At 36.6% G+C, this 18382-nt stretch overlaps 2 pseudogenes; both read left to right on the forward strand.

Moving 5' to 3' along the window:
- The first annotated feature begins 3068 nt into the window (after positions 1–3068).
- On the forward strand, positions 3069–3569 carry LOC125095414 (peptidyl-prolyl cis-trans isomerase A-like; annotated as a pseudogene).
- A 544-nt stretch (positions 3570–4113) lies between these two features.
- LOC125095606 (TFIIA-alpha and beta-like factor) lies at positions 4114–15817 on the forward strand (annotated as a pseudogene).
- The last annotated feature ends 2565 nt before the right edge of the window (positions 15818–18382 follow it).

Below are 18382 nucleotides of genomic sequence, written 5' to 3' on the forward strand. Positions count from 1 at the left end.
ATTGTCATTTTCTTCATAAAACTGTCTTAATTTGCCTCATAAGTATACTGCTTACTCTTAGATCTTTGTTGCTTTTTGCAGTTATAAGGTTTTATGGAGAAAACGTATTAGGGTCTCTGCTTCAGAATTGTTCTATCTTGCCTTAAAAGAGAAACCCAGCCTGACAGTTTGCGGGGATTTTTCCCAAAGGCAAGATCTGAAATCACTTCTAAGATGTCATCTTTAGCTGCAGTCACCCCTTTCATTCTCACTGACTTGTAAGAGCCTGTCTTTCTCTTTGTAGTTAAAAAAATCAACAGTGAAGTATTTGTGGATTCTTTGGAGGATGTTCCTGAGGGAAAATTCTGTCCCCTTTAAAAATCTTTGCTGTGATGCTTTCAGTTGGGGAAAATATTTTTGAATCATTAATCTTTCTTATTTTTGGCCTTTTAATTTCCTCCTGTTTTCCATTATTATTGTCCTTTATTTTGCCTCACCCTTGCCGTCTATCATCTCTGTGGGTGTACAGCTATGATTCAGGTGCTGGAAATCATGAACTTTCTACAGCTCTGACTGTGCATTCTGCTATAACTTGTTTCTTGCTCATACTTCTTTGGATAGTTTCAATACTTTTATAAAATTACTAGTTTGACTTTTATTTCCATTTCAGGTTTACAGGGCATTTTAGGCATGTGCATTTTAATTTAAAATTTTAACTTTGGAAAATATTTCTCTGGGAGAAATAATACATGCATATGTGTTACAAATGAAACAATCCTTTACACAAATAAACTGAAAAGTAACTGTGTCCTATAATCTCAATTGGCCCAAAGATAAAACCATACTTAACTGGTTTATAGTCTTCCAGAATTTTGTTATATACATACACAAATCTATTATACTTGTGATAACTTACTTGGTCACATACTAGATTGTCATATGCCCATTCTTTTTATTGCTAGACAATTTGTCATTCTATGGATGTGCCATACATTTTTGGAAATCATTCCATATTAATAGCCATTTAAGCTGTTTCTATTTTTTCCCATTATAAATAATGAATTGGTAGCTATCCAGACACATGTAAACATACACATATATCTTTCTGCAGCTTTGCAAGAGTTTATATTTTCAAAGGATAAATGTCTAGAAGTAGGAATGTGGATGAATATTTTCACTGGTTCTTCTGAGTGAAAGTACTTATTTCTATTTCCTCAGACTCACCTCTAAACTGATTATTATTATTAGCTCTTTTTCTCAGAACATCCCTGAATCTGGCTATTATTATTGGCTTTTAAATCTCAGCAATATTTTGTTTTAATTTTTATCTTTTGAACTCTAATAAGATTGGCCCTTTTCCAAATGTTTATCGACCATCTGTGTTGTCTATTTGTTTCCTTATTACTTTTTCATTTTCATTCCTTTCTTTTTTATATGTGGAAGCTCTTTATGTATTAAAAATACTAACCGAGGGGTGCCTAGGTAGCTCAACTTGTTAAACGTCTGACTCTTGGTCTCAGTTTCAGTTCTCAATCTCAGGATCATGAGCTCAAGCCCTGTGTTGGACTCCACACTGGGTGTGGAGTCTACTTAAAAAGAAAAAAGAAAAATAGTACTAACTGACGTATATGGAATGAACTATTTCACTTTGCTCCAAGTGCATTTTGAGTTAATATATGCTGGGGTTTTTATCCATCTAGAAGTTTTTAACTTTAATATAATAAAATCTGTCTTTATCTTTATGGGGTCTTGTCCTGATGTCAAGATAACAAAGCTATTTAAACCCCAAAGTTACATAGACATACTTCTGGTTTTTACTAATAAGTTCATAATATTGGTTTTCACTGTTTGTTTTTGTGGTTAGAGCATTAATGCATCTATAATTTATTTTAGTGGATAGTTTGTGTTGAAAGGCTTCATTTTTCTTCTAAATGGATAGTTAATCTTCTCTCTCTTTTTAAAAAAGATTTTATTTATTTGAGAGAGAGTGAACAAGAGAGAGAACATGAGTGGGGGTGGGGTGAAGTTGACTCCCCACTGAATAGGGAGCCCCAACACAGCGCTCAATCCCAGGACCCTGGGATAATGACAGACACTTAACCAACGAGCCACCCAGATGCCCCTAGTCAGTCTTATTCTTAATAAAGAATCATTTCTGGGGCACCTGGTGGCTCAGTGGGTTAAAGCCTCTGCCTTCAGCTCAGGTCATGTTCCCAGGGTCCTGGGATGGCGCATCGGGCTCTCTGCTCAGCGGGGAGCCTCCCTCCTCCTCCCTCTCTCTGCCTGCCTCTCTGCCTACTTGTGATCTCTATCTGTCAAATAAATAAATAAATAAAATCTTTAAAAAAAAAGAATCATTTCTCTTAAAACTAGAAACAAGGAAAAGAAGGGCATTACTCCAGTCCTAGCACTATTTTGAGAAAGACTGGTCTTCACAATTTTTAACCTTTAAAATATTAAAGGTACATAACATATGTACAGAAAAGGGTACAAACCAAAGACGTATAAATTCAGGCAAATATTCATGTAACCAACAATATGGTTGAGAAACAAAATCTTCCCCAGCACATTCAGGAGCTCCCAATCTGCATGCCCTTCCCATTACTACCAACTTTCCACTCAAAAAGGTAATCATATCCTGACTTTACAGGTAACCACTTTCTTGGTTTCCTTTATACCGTATGCACCTAGACATGTTTCTCAAAGCCAAAAAGTCTAATTTTGTCTTTTTAGACTGCATATAAAATGAAGTCAAGTTTTAATTTATCCAGTGCAATTTTCAGTTGATAATCACTTGGGTTATTTCCACAGTGTGGGTGGTTTAAACAATGGGAATTTATTCCTCACATTTCTGGAGGCTGAAAGTCCAACATCAAGATATTGGCAAGGTTGGTTCCTTGGCTTACAGATGGCCATCTTCTCTCTGTGTCCTCACATGGCCTTTCCCCTATGTATGCATATCCCTGATGTCTCCAGCTTGCTGGCCCATCCTGTAGATTTTAGGTTTGCTAGCCTCTATAATTACGGGAGCCAATTTTTAAAAAATCAGTTAGTCAGGCCTTATAGACACCACCTTCCTGGACCCACCCATGCTACCCATGGTCAGCCCCATGATGTTCTTCTACATCACCATGGACAGTGAACCCTTGGGCCATGTCTCATTTGAGCTGTTTGCAGACAAAGTTCCAAAGACAGCAGAGAACTTTCATGCTCTGAGCACTGGAGAGAAAGGATTTGGTTATAAAAATTCCAACTTTCACAGGATTATTCCAGGATTTATGTGCCCAGGTGATGACTTCACACTCTATAATGGCACTGGTGGCAATCCATCTATGGAGAGAAATTTAATGATGAGAATTCCATCCTGAAGCATTGGAGTCCTGGCATCTTGTCAATAGCAAATACTGGACCTAACACTAGCCATCCCAGTTTTTCACCTGCACAGCCAACACTGAGTGGTTGGATGGCAAGCATGTGGTTTTTGGTAAGGTGAAAGAGGGCATGAATATTATGGAAGCCATGGAACACTTTGGGTCCAGGAATGGCAAGGCCAGGGGAAGATCACTGTTGCTGACTGTGGACAAATCTAATAAATTTGACTTGTATTTTATCTTCCTTCTGGAGCTCAAGAGAGCACCTCTTCACCCTCATCTGCTAGAAATATCCTATAAACTTTGTGCTTTTGCTGCAGTTCTATTGGTTCCATATTTTTTTACTCCCCTCCAAGTCTAGCTGGATCGCAGAATTAAGTTTATGATTATGAAATAAAGACTAAACAACAACAACAAAAAGAAAATCAATCACTTTCTCTCTCTCCACGCATACACACATGCATGTATGCATACACACACACACACACTCACACACACACACACACACACACATATGCACACACATCCTATTAGTTATGTTTCTGTTTTTCAGGAGAACCCTGACTAAATGTAGATTTTGGTACCAAGAAGGAAAGTACTGTTACAATGAATACCTGATAATGTAGAAGTGGTTTTGGAATGGGGTAATGAGTAGAGAGTGGAAAAGTTTTATTGTGCAAGTTATAAAAAACCTAGATTTTCTTGAAGGAAGTATTGAGAGGAAATATGGGTGTTTGTTTTTGTTTTGTTTTATTTTCAAAATATGGATATTAAAGGCAATTCTTGTGAGGTTTCAGACAGTAGTGACAACTGTATTATTGGTAACTGGAGGAAAGTCAGTACTTTTTTTTTCCATTTTATTTTTTTTAATTGGTTTTGTCTTTGTCATTTAAAGAGTTTTATCTTTTTTAAAATTATTTTTATTTTTTATAAACATATAATATATTATTAGCCCCGGGGTACAGATCAGTGAATCGCCAGGTTTACACACTTCACAGCACTCACCATAGCACCTACCCTCCCCAATGTCCATAACCCCACTACCCTCTCCCTACCCACTTGCCCCCAGCCACCCTCAGTTTGTTTTGTGACATTAAGAGTCTTTTATGGTTTGTCTCCCTCCCAAGCCCATCTTGTTTCATTATTCTTTTATTCTTTTCCTACCCCCCAAGCCCCCCACATTGCATCTCCACTTTCTTTATTGAAGTGCCTCTTCAAGTTTTTATGCATTTTTTAATTGGGTGGTCATTTTTCTTATTTAATTATAGGAGTTTTTATTTTATATATATATGTGTGTGTGTGTATATGTGTGTGTGTGTGTGTGTGTGTGTGTGTGTGTGTGTATATATATGTATATATAATTCTGAATAGGAGTTCTTTGTAAGTAATCAGTGTGACAGATACCTTCTCCCACTCTGTGGTTTGCTTTTTCACTCCCTTAATGGTATCTTTTGATGAACTAAACTCTTATTTTAAATCTTAAATTAAGGTGTACCTTGGTGTCTCAGTCAGTTAAGCAGCTGTCTTCCACTCAGGTCATGATGCCAAGGTCCTGGGATCGAACCCTGCATCAAGCCCCGCATGGAGCCCTGCATTGGTCTCCTTACTCAGTAGGGAGCTTTCTTCTCCCTCTTCCTCTGCCTACTGCTCCCCCTGCTGTGCTTGCGCTTCTCTGTATCAAATAAATAAATAAAATCTTTTTTGTGGGGAGGTTCTTATTTCTTTTTTAAAAAATTAACATATAATGTATTATTTGCCCCAGGGGTACAGGTCTGTGAATCCTCAGGCTTACACACTTCACAGAACTCACCATAGCACATACCCTCCCCAATGTCCATACCCAGCCACCATCTCCATACCTGCCTCGTACGGCAACCTTGTGTTTTGTGAGATTAAGAGTCTCTTGTGGTTTGTCTCCCTCCTGATCCCATCTTGTTTCATTTTTTCCTTCCCTACCCCCCAAAGCCCCCACGTTGCCTCTCAACTTCGTCATATCAGGGAGATCATGTGATAATTGTCTTTCTCTGATTGACTTATTTCGCTAAGCATAATACCCTCTAGTTCCATCCACGTTGTCGCAAATGGCAAGATTTCATTTCTTTTGATGGCTGCATAGTATTCCATTGTAGATATATATACACCACATCTTCTTGATCCATTCATCTGTTGATGGACATCTAGGTTCTTTCCATAGCTTGGCTATTGTGGACGTTGCTGCTATAAACATTTGGGTGCATGTGCCCCTTCAGGTCACTACATTTGTATCTTTAGGGTAAATACCCAGTAGTGTGATTGCTGGGTCATAGGGTAGCTCTACTTTCAACTTCTTGAGGAACCTCCATGCTGTTTTCCAGAGTGGCTGCACCAGCTTGCATTCCCACCAACAGTGTAGGAGGGTCCCCCTTTCTCTGCATCCTTGCCAGCATCTGTCATTTCCTGACTTGTTAATTTTAGCCATTCTGACTGGTGTGAGGTGGTATCTCATTGTGGGTTTGGTTTGTATTTCCCTGATGCCGAGTGAGGTGGAGCACTTTTTCATGTGTCTGTTGGCCATCTGGATGTCTTCTTTGCAGAAATGTCTGTTCATGTCCTCTGCCCATTTCTTGATTGGATTATTTGTTCTTTGGATGTTGAGTTTGATAAGTTCTTTATAGATTTTGGATACTAGCCCTTTATCTGATATGTTGTTTGCAAATATCTTCTCCCATTCTGTCAGTTGTCATTTGGTCTTGTTGTCTGTGTCCTTCGCTGTGCAAAAGCTTTTGATCTTGATGAAATCCCAATAGTTCATTTTTGCTCTTGCTTCCCTTGCCTTTGGCGATGTTTCTAGGAAGAAGTTGCTGTGCCTGAGGTGGAAGAGGTTGCTGCCTGTGTTCTCCTCAAGGATTTGATGGCTTCCTATCTCGCATCGAGGTCTTTCATCCATGTTGAGTCTATTTTTGTGTGTGGTGTAAGGAAATGGTCCAGTTTCATTTTTCTGCATGTGGCTGTCCAATTTTCCCAACACCATTTGTTGAAGAGACTGCCTTTTTTCCATTGGACATTCTTTCCATAAATAAAATCTTTTAAAAAATAAATTAAAAATAGATCTTCAATTAAGGAAATAAATTAGGGAATTTAAGTATTAGTTAAATACCAAGATGAGCATTAAAATAGTTCAATTCTTCAGTTTTTTTCTTTATGGTAAATATGTTTTTGTACTCTTGCCTTTCATATTTAGAACTGTGGAACTCTCTGCCTCACAATAGTTTAACTTAATGATTTTTTTTTACTTTATGATGGTGTAAAAGTGATAAGCATTTAGTGAAAACAGTGCTTTGAATTTTGCATTTTGATCTTTTCCCATGCTAGTGATATGTGCTATAATACTCTTGTGATCCTGGGCAGTGGCTGCAACTCCCAGTCAGCCATGTGATCAGAAAGGTCAACAACTGACACACTTACAACCATTTGTACCCATACAACCATTCTGTTTTTCACTTTGAGTACAGTATTCAGTAAATCACATGACATATTCAATACTTTGTTATAAAATGGGCTTTGTGATTTTGCCCAATTGTAGGCTAATGTAAGTGTTCTGAGCACATTTAAGGTAGGCTAAACTAAGCCATGATGTTTGGTAGAAATAGTTGTATTAAATGCATTTTGACTAGTAATATTTTCAACTTATGATGGGATTATTAGGACAGAACATCACTGTAAGTTGAGGAAGATATGTAAAATTAAACTGGAATGATTTTGCTTATGATTATGCTTATGCTAATTGATTATCATTTCTCAAAAAGAAATTATTTCCTCACTGCCTTTTTTTGTGTGCTAGTCATAAGTCTAGCATCCACATATGACTGATGTCTTTCTGGTTATATTCTATTGGACAATTTACCTGTGCTTGTACTAATATCATGCCTTGTAAAGCAAGTCCTCCCAGGTTATTCTTCTTCAAGAGTGGCTGGATATTTTTGGCCCTTTGCATTTTCATATAAATTTTAGAATCAGCTTTTCCTTTTTTTTTTTTAAATATTTTATTTATTTATTTGACAGACAGAGATCACAAGTAGGCAGAGAGGCAGGCAGAGAGAGAGGAGGAAGTAGGCTCTCCACTGAGCAGAGAGCCCGATGCGGGCCTCGATCCAAGGACCCTGAGATCATGACCTGAGCCGAAGGCAGAGGCTTTAACCCACTGAGCACGCAGGCGCCCCAAGAATCAGCTTTTCAATTAGAAAATTTTAATTCCAGTATGGTTAACACACAGTGTTATGTTAGTTTCAGGCATACAATATAGTGATTCAGCAATTCTATACATTACTCAGTTCTTATCATAATAAGTATACTCTTCAATCCCCATCACCTATTTCACTCATTCCCTACCACGCCCACTCTGGTAACCATCTTTGTTCTCTATGGTTTTTAGTTTATCTGTTTTTCTTTGTTCATTTGCTTTGTTTCTTAAATTCCACATGAGTGAAATCATATGGTAATTTCTTTCTCTAACTGATTTATCAGTTAGATCCACCTGTGTTGCAAATGGCAAGATTTAATTCTTTTTTATGGCTGAGTAATTTAGAATCAGCTTTTCAATTTTCATTAAAAAATATATGGATTGCATTCTGGTCCTTTGTAAAAAATTGACTTCTTTTTCAAATTTTTATTTAAATTCTAGTTACTTAACATATAATATAATACTGGTTTCAAGAGTAGAATTTAGGAGCACCTGGGTGGCTCAATTAGTTAAGCAGTTGGCTTCGGCTAAGGTCATGATCCCAGACTCCTGGGATCAAGCCCCGCATCAGGCTACCTGTTCAGTGGAGAGCCTGCTTCTCCCTCTTCCTCTGCCTGCTGCTCTGCCTACTGTGTTCTCTATTTATTTATTTCTCAAACAAATAAATAAAATCTTTAAAAAAAAAAGAAGTAGATCCTTTACCTCTTTGGTTAGGCTTATTCCTAGGTATACTATAGTTTTGGTGCTATAGTAAATGGAATTGATTCTCTAATTTCCCTTTCTGTATTTTCATTGTTAGTGTATAAGAAAGCCACTGATTTCTGTACATTGACTTGTATCCTGCCACATTACTGAATTGCTATATGAGTTCTAGTAGTTTGGGAGTGGAGTCTTTTGGGTTTTCCATATAAAGAATCATGTCATCTGTGAAGAGAGAGAGTTTGACTTCTTCATTGCCAATTTGGATACCTTTTATTTCTCTTTGTTGTCTGATTGCTGTTGCTAGGACTTCTAATACTATGTTGAACAAGAGTGGTGAGAGTGGGCATCCTTGTCGTGTTCCTGATCTCAACGGGAAGGCTGCAAGCTTTTTCCCATTGAGGATGATATATGCTGTGCGTCTTTCATAGATAGATTTTATGAAGTTCAGGAATGTTCCCTCTATCCCTATACTTTGAAGCGTTTTAATCAGGAACGGATGCTGGATTTTGTCAAATGCTTTTTCTGCATCAATTGAGAGGACCATGTGGTTCTTCTCTCTTCTCATATTTACTTGTTCTATCACATTGATTGATTTGCGAATGTTGAACCATCCGTGTAGCCAAGGAATGAATCCCACCTGGTCATGGTGGATCATCTTCAATAAATGGTGCTGGGAAAACTGGACAGCTATATGTAGAAGAATGAAACTTGACCATTCTCTTACACCATACACAAAGATAAACTCAAAATGGATAAAAGTCCTCAAGGTGAGACAGGAATCCATCAGAATTCTAGAGGAGAACATAGGCAGTAACCTCTTCAATATCAGCCACAGCAACTTCTTTCAAGATATGTCTCCCAAAGGCAAAGGAAACAAAAGCCAAAATAAACTTTTGGGACTTCATCAAAATCAAAAGCTTCTGCACAGCAAAGGAAACAGTCAACATAGCAAAGAGGCAACCCACGGAATGGGAGAAGATATTTGCAAATGACAGTATAGACAAAAGGTTGATATCCGGGATCTATAAAGAACTCCTCAAACTCAACACACACAACACACACAAAACAGATAATCATATCAAAAAATGGGCAGAAGATATGAACAGATACTTCTCCAATGAAGACACATGGCTATCAGACACATGAAAAAATGTTCACCATCACTAGCCATCAGGGAGATTCAAATTAAAACCACATTGAGATACCACCTTACACCAATTAGAATGGCCAAAATTAGCAAGACAGGAAACATGTGTTGGAGGGGATGTGGAGAAAGGGGAACCCTCTTACACTGTTGGTGGGAATGCAAGTTGGTGCAGCCACTTTGGAGAACAGTGTGGAGATTCCTCAAGAAATTAAAAATAGAACTTCCCTATGACCCTGCCATTGCACTACTGGGTATTTACCCCAAAGACACAGATGTAGTGAAAAGAAGGGCCATCTGTACCCCAATGTTTATAGCAGCAATGGCCTCGGTCGCCAAACTGTGGAAAGAACCAAGATGCCCTTCAACGGATAAATGGATAAGGAAGATGTGGTCCATATACACTATGGAGTATTATGCCTCCATCAGAAAGGATGAATACCCAACTTTTGTAGCAACATGGACGGGACTCGAAGAGATTATGCTGAGTGAAATAAGTCAAGCAGAGAGAGTCAATTATCATATGGTTTCACTTCTTTGTGGAGCATAACAAATAGCATGGAGGACAAGGGGAGTTAGAGAGGAGAAGGGAGCTGGGGGAAATTGGAAGGGGAGGTGAACCATGAGAGACTATGGACTCTGAAAAACAATCTGAGGGGTTTGAAGTGGCGGGGTTGGGAGGTTGGGGGAACCAGGTGGTGGGTATTAGAGAGGGCACAGATTGCATGGAGCACTGGGTGTGGTGCAAAAACAAGGAATACTGTTATGCTGAAAATTAAAAAAATAAATAAATTTTAAAAAAAGGAGTAGAATTTAGTGATTCATCATTTACATATAATACCCAGTGCTCATCATAACAAGTGCCCTCCTTAGTACCTAGTACCTGTCTCTCTCCATCAACCCTCAGTTTGTTCTCTGTCATTAAGCGTCTCTTATGGTTTGCTTCCCTCTCTCTTTTTTCCCCCTTCCCATATATTCATCTGTTTGGTTTCTTAAATTCCACATATTCATGAAATAATATGGTATTTATCTTTCATTGGCTGAGTTCTTTCACTCTAGCTCCATCTATGTCCTTGCAAATGGCAAGATTTCATTCTTTTTGATGGCTGAGTAATATTACATTGTGTGTGTGTGTGTGTGTGTGTATGTATATATGTATATATATGTGCGTATACACACACACACACACACAGACATCTTCCTTATTTATTCATCAGCCAATGGGCATTTGGACTCTTTCCATAGTTTGGCTATTGTTGATAATATTGCTATAAATATCAGGGTACCCCTTTGAATCTGTATTTTTGTATCTTTTGGATAAATATCTAGTAGTACAACTGTTGGGTCATAGGATAGTTCTCTTTTTAATTTTTTTGGGGGGAAACTCTGTACCATTTTTCAGAGTGTCTGCTCCAATTTGCATTCCCAATAGTGTAAGGGGCTTTCCCTTTCTCTGCATCCTTGCCGATATCCATTGTTTCCTGTGTTGTTGATTTTAGCCATCTGACAGGTGTGAGGTGGTACCTCATTGTAGTTTTGATTTGTATTTCCCTGATGTTGAGTGATTTTGAGCATCTTTTCATGTGTCTGTCAGCCATCTGAATGTCTTCTTTGGAAAAATGCTTGTTCATATCCTGTGCCCATTTTGTAACTGGATTATTTGTTTTTTGGGTGTTGAGATTGATAAATTCTTTATAGATTTTTGTTTAGTAATCCTTTATCAGATATGTCATTTGCAAATATCTTCCCCATTCTGTAGGCTGCCTTTTCGTTTTGTTGGTTGTTTTATTCACTGTGCAGAAGATTTTTATCTTGATGAAGTCCCAATAGCATTTTTGGTTTTGTTTCCCTTCCCTCCAGTGACATGTCTAATAAGAAGTTGCTATAGCTGAGGTCAAAGAGGTTTCTGCCTGTGTTCTCCTTTAAGGTTTTTATGTTTCCATGTCTCACATTTAGAATGTGAGGTCATTTTGAATGTTTTGCATCCCTTTTGAGTTTATTTTTGTGATGGTATAAGAATGTGGTCCAATTTCATTCCTCTGCATGTTGCTGTCCAGTTTCCCCAACACCATTTGTTGAAGAATTTGTCTTTTTTCCATTGGATATTCTCTCCTGTTTCATCAAAGGGTAGTTGACCATAGAATTGTGGGTTCATTTTTTGGTTTCTATTCTGTTCCATTGATTTATGTCTGTTTTTGTGCTAGTACCACACTGTCTTGATGACTGCAGCTTTGTAATATAGCTTGAAGTCTGGAATCATGATGCCTCCAGCTTTGCTTTTCTTTTTCGGGATTGTTTTGACTATTCAAGTTCTTTTGTGGTTCCATAAAAATTTTAGGCTTGTTTTTCCTAGTTCTGTGAAAAATGCTGGTATTATTTTGGTAAGGATTGCACTAAATGTGTAGATTGCTTTGGATAGTATAAACATTTTAATGATGTTTGTTCTTCCAATCCATGAGCATGGGATATTTTTCCATTTCTTTGTGTCCTCTTCAGAAAATTGACATTTTAAATAATGAGTTCCTTACAACTCTTTATCAGATATATGGTTTCCAAGTGTCTTGTCTTGTTTAGTAGGTGTCTTTTGTTTTAATGATGGTTTCCTTTGTTGTGCAGAAGATTTAGATTTTGATGTAGCACTATTTGTTCATTTTTACTTTTGTTTCCCTTGCCTTTGGAGTCAGATCCACAAAGACATCTCTAAGGTCAACATTAAGGAGTTTACCACCCATGTTTTCTGCTAGGAATTTTATAGCTTCAAGTCCTGCATTCAAGTCTTTAATCCATTTTGAGTTTATTTTTGTGTATGATGTAAGATATCAGTCTAGTTTCATTCTTTTGCATTTTGCTGTCCAATTTTCCTAATACTATTTATTGAAGAAACTATCATTCCTCCATTGTATGTTATTGACTCCTGTCTTGTAGAATAACTGTCCATTTATGTGTGGGTTTATTTATAGGTCCTCAATTCTGTTTTATTCATTTGTGAGTCTGTTTTTGTACCAATACCATACTGTTTTGATTACAGTAGCTTTGTAGTATACTTTGAAATAAAAGACTGTGGTACCTCCGACCTTGTTCTTTCTCTTCGGTTATTTGGGATTTTTTTTTAAATAATTTTTTAAAGATTTATTTGACAGAGAGAGATCACATGTAGGCAGAGAGGCAGGCAGAAAGAGAGAGAGAGGAGGAAACAGGCTCCCCACTGAGCAGAGAGCCCAACACGGGACTTGATCCCAGGACCCTGAGATCATGACCTGAGCTGAAGGCAGGGGCTTAACCCACTGAGCCACCCAGGATCTTTTGTGGCTCATACAAATTTGAAAATAAGTAGTTTCAGTTTTGTGAAGTATGCCATTGGAATTTTGATAGGGATTGCTTTGCATCTCAATTGCTTTGGGTAGTATGGACACTAACAATTTTAATTCTTCTGATCCATGAGCATGGGATATCTTTCCATTTATTTATGTCTTCTTCAATTTCTTTCATCAGTGTCTCATAGTTTTTCAGTTTATAGGTCTTTTACCTCCTTAATTAAATTTTTCCTAGGTATTTTATTCTTCTTGATGCAATTGTAAGTGGACTGGTTTCTTAATTTCTTTTTCTGGTGTTTGGTTATTAAACCATATAAACACCAAAGATTTATGTATGTTGATATTGTACTCTGCAACTATACTGAATCTGATTAGTTCTAACAGTTTTTGGGTGGTATTTTTAGGGTTTTCTCTATATAGTGTGTCATCTGCAAATAGTGACAATTTTACCTCTTCCTTTCTACTTTGGATGCCTTTTATTTCTTTTACTTGCCTAATTGTTGTGGTTAAAACTTCTAAAACTACATTGAATAAAAGTGACTAGAGTGGTATCCTTGTCTTATACCTCACCATTGACTATAATGTTAACTATAGGACTGTCATCAATGATCTTTATTATGTTGAGGTATGTTTCCTTTATACCTACTTTGTTTTAGAGTTTTTATCTTAAATGGATGTTGAATTTTGTCAGATACTTTTTCTGCATCTATTGGCATGATCATATGATTGTTAGTTTTCATTTTGTTAAAATGATGTGTTATGTTGATTGATTTGCTGATATTGAACTGCTCTTGCATCCCTGGAATAAATTCCACTTGATTGTGGTATATGGCCCTTTTCATATATTGTTGGATTTGGTTTGCTAATATTTTGCTAAGGATTTTACATCTATGTTCATTAAGGATACCGGCCTGTAATTTTCTATTTTTGTTGTGTCCTCATCTGGCTTTTGTATTGGTAATGTTGGCCTCTTAAAATATCTTTGGAAACTTTCCCTTCTCTCATGTTTTTTTTGGAAGAGTTTGAGGATAGGTATTAAATCTTTGAATATTTGGTAGAAGTCACCAGTAAGTCACCTGCTCCTGGACTTTTGTTTGTTGGGAAGTTTTTGATTACTGTTTCAATTCCTTTACTAGTCATCAGTCTATTCAAATTTTCTATTTCTTCCTGTTTTGGTCTCAGTGGGTTGTGTATTCTAGGAATTTATACATTTCTTTTAGGTTTTCTAGTTAGTTGGTATATCATTGTTCTTAGTGGTCTCTTATGATGCTTTGTATTTCTGTGATCAGTTGTAAAGTCTCCTATTTCATTTCTGATTTTATTTGAGTCCTCTCTCTCTTTTTCTTAGTTAATCTAGGTAAGGGTTTATTTTATTTATCTTTTCAAAGAATCAGCTCTTAGTTTCACTGATCTTTTCTTTTGTCTTTTTAGTCTCTATTTCACTTAGCTCTCCTCTGATCTTTATGATTTCCTTCCTTTTACTAACTTTTGGCTTTGTTTGTTCTTATTCTTCTAGTTCCTTTAGGTATAAAGTTAGACTGTTTGTTTGAGATTTTTCTTGTTTCATGAGGTAATCATGTGTTGCTATGAACTCTTTCAGAGAACCACTTTTACAGCATCCAATAGATTTTGGTATGTCATATTTCTGTTTTCATTTGTCTCAAGGTAGTTTATATTTATTCTTTTGATTTCTTCAATGATTTATTGGTTGTTCAATAACATGTTGTTTGAAAGGTTGTTTATATATATATTTTTTATCATATAGTAAGTTTGATCTTTGGGAGTCTATCAGTTCTATCAATTTTAGTACATGAAAAAGATTTGTGTAATCACTACCACAGGCAGGATACAAAACAGTTCTAGCACCCCAATTAGATTCCTTGTGTTATCCCCTTATACTCACTGTTTCCCTAACCCCCAGAAATTATTCATCTGATCTCCATCATTCGAGGTCTCATCTGTTTGTGAATGTCACATAAATACAAGAGGAAAAAGCACAGGTTTTTCAGTCTAGACTTTGCTCATCTCTAGAAAATCACTTGATTTTGTCTTAATCCTGTTTTACCTTTAAAATTCAGGTCAAATATCATTTCTCTGGGAAGTGTCCTTTGACCTCTGCTCATTGTCATCAGGCTAATTTCTAGGTTTCCATAATATTCTGTGCATACTTCTAATACAGCAATTTTAATCTCCTGCTTTAGTCTCTAAGCAGCTTAGGTAGGGGCAGATATAATTTATTTAAATTTTTCCCAATCACCTATCATAATATATATATATATATATATACACACACAAACATACATATGTAATTAGTGATTATTAAAATTTAATGAATAAATAATTTAAAAAGATACTAAAGAAGGTAGCATTGAAGCTCCTAACCTTGGGTGTCTAGGTGCTGAAATTAAGAAAAAATAAAATCAGCAGATGTGATTCTGTAAAGCAGCCAAGAAATACAGAGGAGCCCAGCAGCCTATCTGTCTCAGAGAAGTATTCTAATTCTCAGATGGATTTAAGCATTCAGGTCACTGATGATGATATTAATGAAATAATTCAAATAGATGGAACCGGTGATACATCTTCCAATGACGAAACAGGAAGTACAAGAGAAGTAGATGAAAACGAATTTCTAAGGATTATTGATGCAGGAGACCTGAAGGTACTTGAAGAAGAAGCTGACAGTATCTCAAATGAAGCTTCAACTGCCAACAGTAGTGATAATGAAGATCCTCAAACAGACATTGTAGAAGAGGACCCCTTAAATTCTGGAGATGACGTTAGTGAACAGGATGTGCCAGACCTGTTTGACACGGATAACGTAATTGTCTGCCAGTATGACAAGATTCATTGAAGCAAGAACAAATGGAAATTCTATTTGAAAGATGGTGTTTTGTGTTTTGGAGAGAGAGATTATGTATTTGCAAAAGCCATTGGTGACGCAGAGTGGCAAAACTTAAGATCTCGATACACCATAAACATCAGTGGGACTATATCACATATTGTGAAACCTATTTTTATTTTTTATATAGCCCAGTACAGAGCTGCTCAAATTTTTAAGTTCACTGTGTGGAGTTTAATAAAACTATAATTCAGATGCAGATACAAATACACAATTTTATATTTCTTTCATTTGTTGTTTTAATGGGGTTTCTTTAAAAAAAAAACCCTCATTATCTGTAGCATTATGAAGCATAAATGAATCAGATGTAATGGAGCATGAAGAAATATCACGTTTCTTTCATCTTGAAGTAAAATTTAAATCAGAAAAAAAATGTTAACTTTGTTAACATGTAAACATGTAAACATGTTAACTTTGAAATACAAAGATTTGAGAGTTTTCTAGAAAACAAAAATCACAAATAGAAAGGTGTGCTCAGATCCATTATTTATTAGAAGTTTTAACTCCACACTCATATTCAGGTAGTCCAGCACAAATATTTTAATAAATATTTTTGTACTTAATAGGCAGTTATGGTGGTATCCAATAGTGGTTGGGTTAGGAGAGGCAGTATTTCCCAGGCCAGTAGTTTTCCAACTATTCCCTATATTTATGGTTTTGAAGAGGGACTTTTGAATCATCTCCCAGGTCAGTTTCTGGATAATGGTGATCCAGATCCCTGACCTCAGTTTTAATCAGAGTTCTGCCTTTGTTTTCATTTCAAGAAAGAGTTCTACTGCTTAAAAAAAAAGTTGGAGAACCACTGCCATAGCTGGAGTGGCAAATGCAGTTCATATCCATCTGTGATATACCAGCTTCACCAAATTCATTTCCTCTGGAGTATTCTTAAAGGAGATAATTTTTCTCATTTAATCCCATTCATGATTAGAATCCACTCTTGTCTTGCTTACTTGAACTTCTGCCAAGTTCTGGAAATTGTCATTAATTTGGATGATTCTCTGGAGTTTTGTCTTGAGAGTATGGTTTTTAGCCAACTCCTGGAACTCCTTCATTAACCAACAGGCACTTAAGCCCTTCCTTTTGAGTCCTTTCCAGTGAAAATCTTTCTTAAAGGAAAATTGCACTAATAGTCAGTGATCCTTTGGCTTATACTGTTCATTTTTGCTTATTTATAGTATTCATTGTATAGCACAAAATTATGAGATTTGTAAATAACAGAAACTGTACTACTTGAATTCCAAATTGAAGTTTAACTCGTTACTATTATAATCAAATACAAGTATGATTAACTCAATGCCTTTAATCATAGTGTCTAATTCTGAGTGGGGAGCGAGACAGATGATCACATCAAAGGAGGGTCACAGGTGACTGGGAGAATAGGGAGGGGTTAAGGTATAGGAATTCATAATGAGGAAGAAGAACAGGTTCAAGGCGTTTTAAGTGTGTGGGAGAGATAGAAGTCAAGAAAGTTCTTGCCAGGAGAAACACCTCCAACAAGAAAATTCTGGAGGTGGAACAAGTCTAAGCAATGCCAAGATCCAAGATGTGACATGGCTGGTGGGTGGCTGATGGAATGAGGTGAAGGCCAGTAGAGTTGAGAAGGTCAACTTTGCGAGGCAAATGGTTAGATGGATTGCCAGTGTGGCTGTTTGGGCCAATTAGCTTTCTAACACTCTATGTAAATTCTCTAAAGGCAATAATAATGGTTTAAAAATGACACTGCTTCTCCTAATAAGAAGTATTTTGTGAAATTTCCAACTATACCAGGTCTCAGCTTCTGTTGCTGACCTAGCTCCAGGAGGAGCATGATTAGAGAATAAGCTCAGTAAGGAAGATAAAGTAGATAGGATAGTTGGCTGCCATATTGTGGAGATGCTGAGGACTTAACTTGGTGGGGATTTTATGTATATAAATATATATTTTATATTATATATTTTATACATATTTATATATAAAACATAAATATATATAATTTTAATATATGTGAATTTTTAAATATGAATAAAAATATATATGAATTTTTAAATTAAGATTTTGTTTGGTTTTGCTCATCGAAGGCAAGGGTGCACAGAAACCAACCCCTATCTCTGTGGTCACTGCTTCCTACTCACAGCCAGGCCAGCAGGTATGGCCTGAGGGACGCTGCCACAGTCCTGGATGCCCAAGCAGAGCACAGCAGGATTTCTTTGTTGTCTAAAAAAAAAAACCAACCAACCAACCAAACAAACAAACAAAAAAAACACAAACAGATTTTAGAAGACCTAGGAACTATGGTTATGATTGAGGTGTCTAGGAAAATTCAGAAAACCAGTTTAGAGCAGTGTAAAGTATAACTGGAAATTAACCAGAAGTAAAGGAAAAAAGGTCTCCTTTACAGCTAAATGGGCCTGGCTGAAATATGACATATAGTATACTTAATCACCATGATATACACTTTCTTGAGAAAACGTTTTCAGTGGGTATGTGTGGTAACAAAAGTCCAAGGTGCAACTCTGCTGGCAGAGTGAAGCTGGAGGTCAGTTAAGTTGAGGAAGCCAGTCTGTTATGAGTTATTTTGTCAAGTGAATCACTAACATGGAAATTTTGACCAATTAGGAAAGAAGGACAATTAAGTAGTAGATAATCAGAGTTATTCAGGGATGCATTTTGTTGATCAAAAGAGTTAAGTATATTAGCTTCTTATGATTTCTTTAATAAAGTCCCACAGATTGGGTAGCTTAAAAATATAAATTTATTTTCTCCCAATTCTGGAGG

This window comes from Lutra lutra, chromosome 3, assembly GCF_902655055.1.
Source record: "Lutra lutra chromosome 3, mLutLut1.2, whole genome shotgun sequence".
NCBI lineage: Eukaryota > Metazoa > Chordata > Mammalia > Carnivora > Mustelidae > Lutra > Lutra lutra.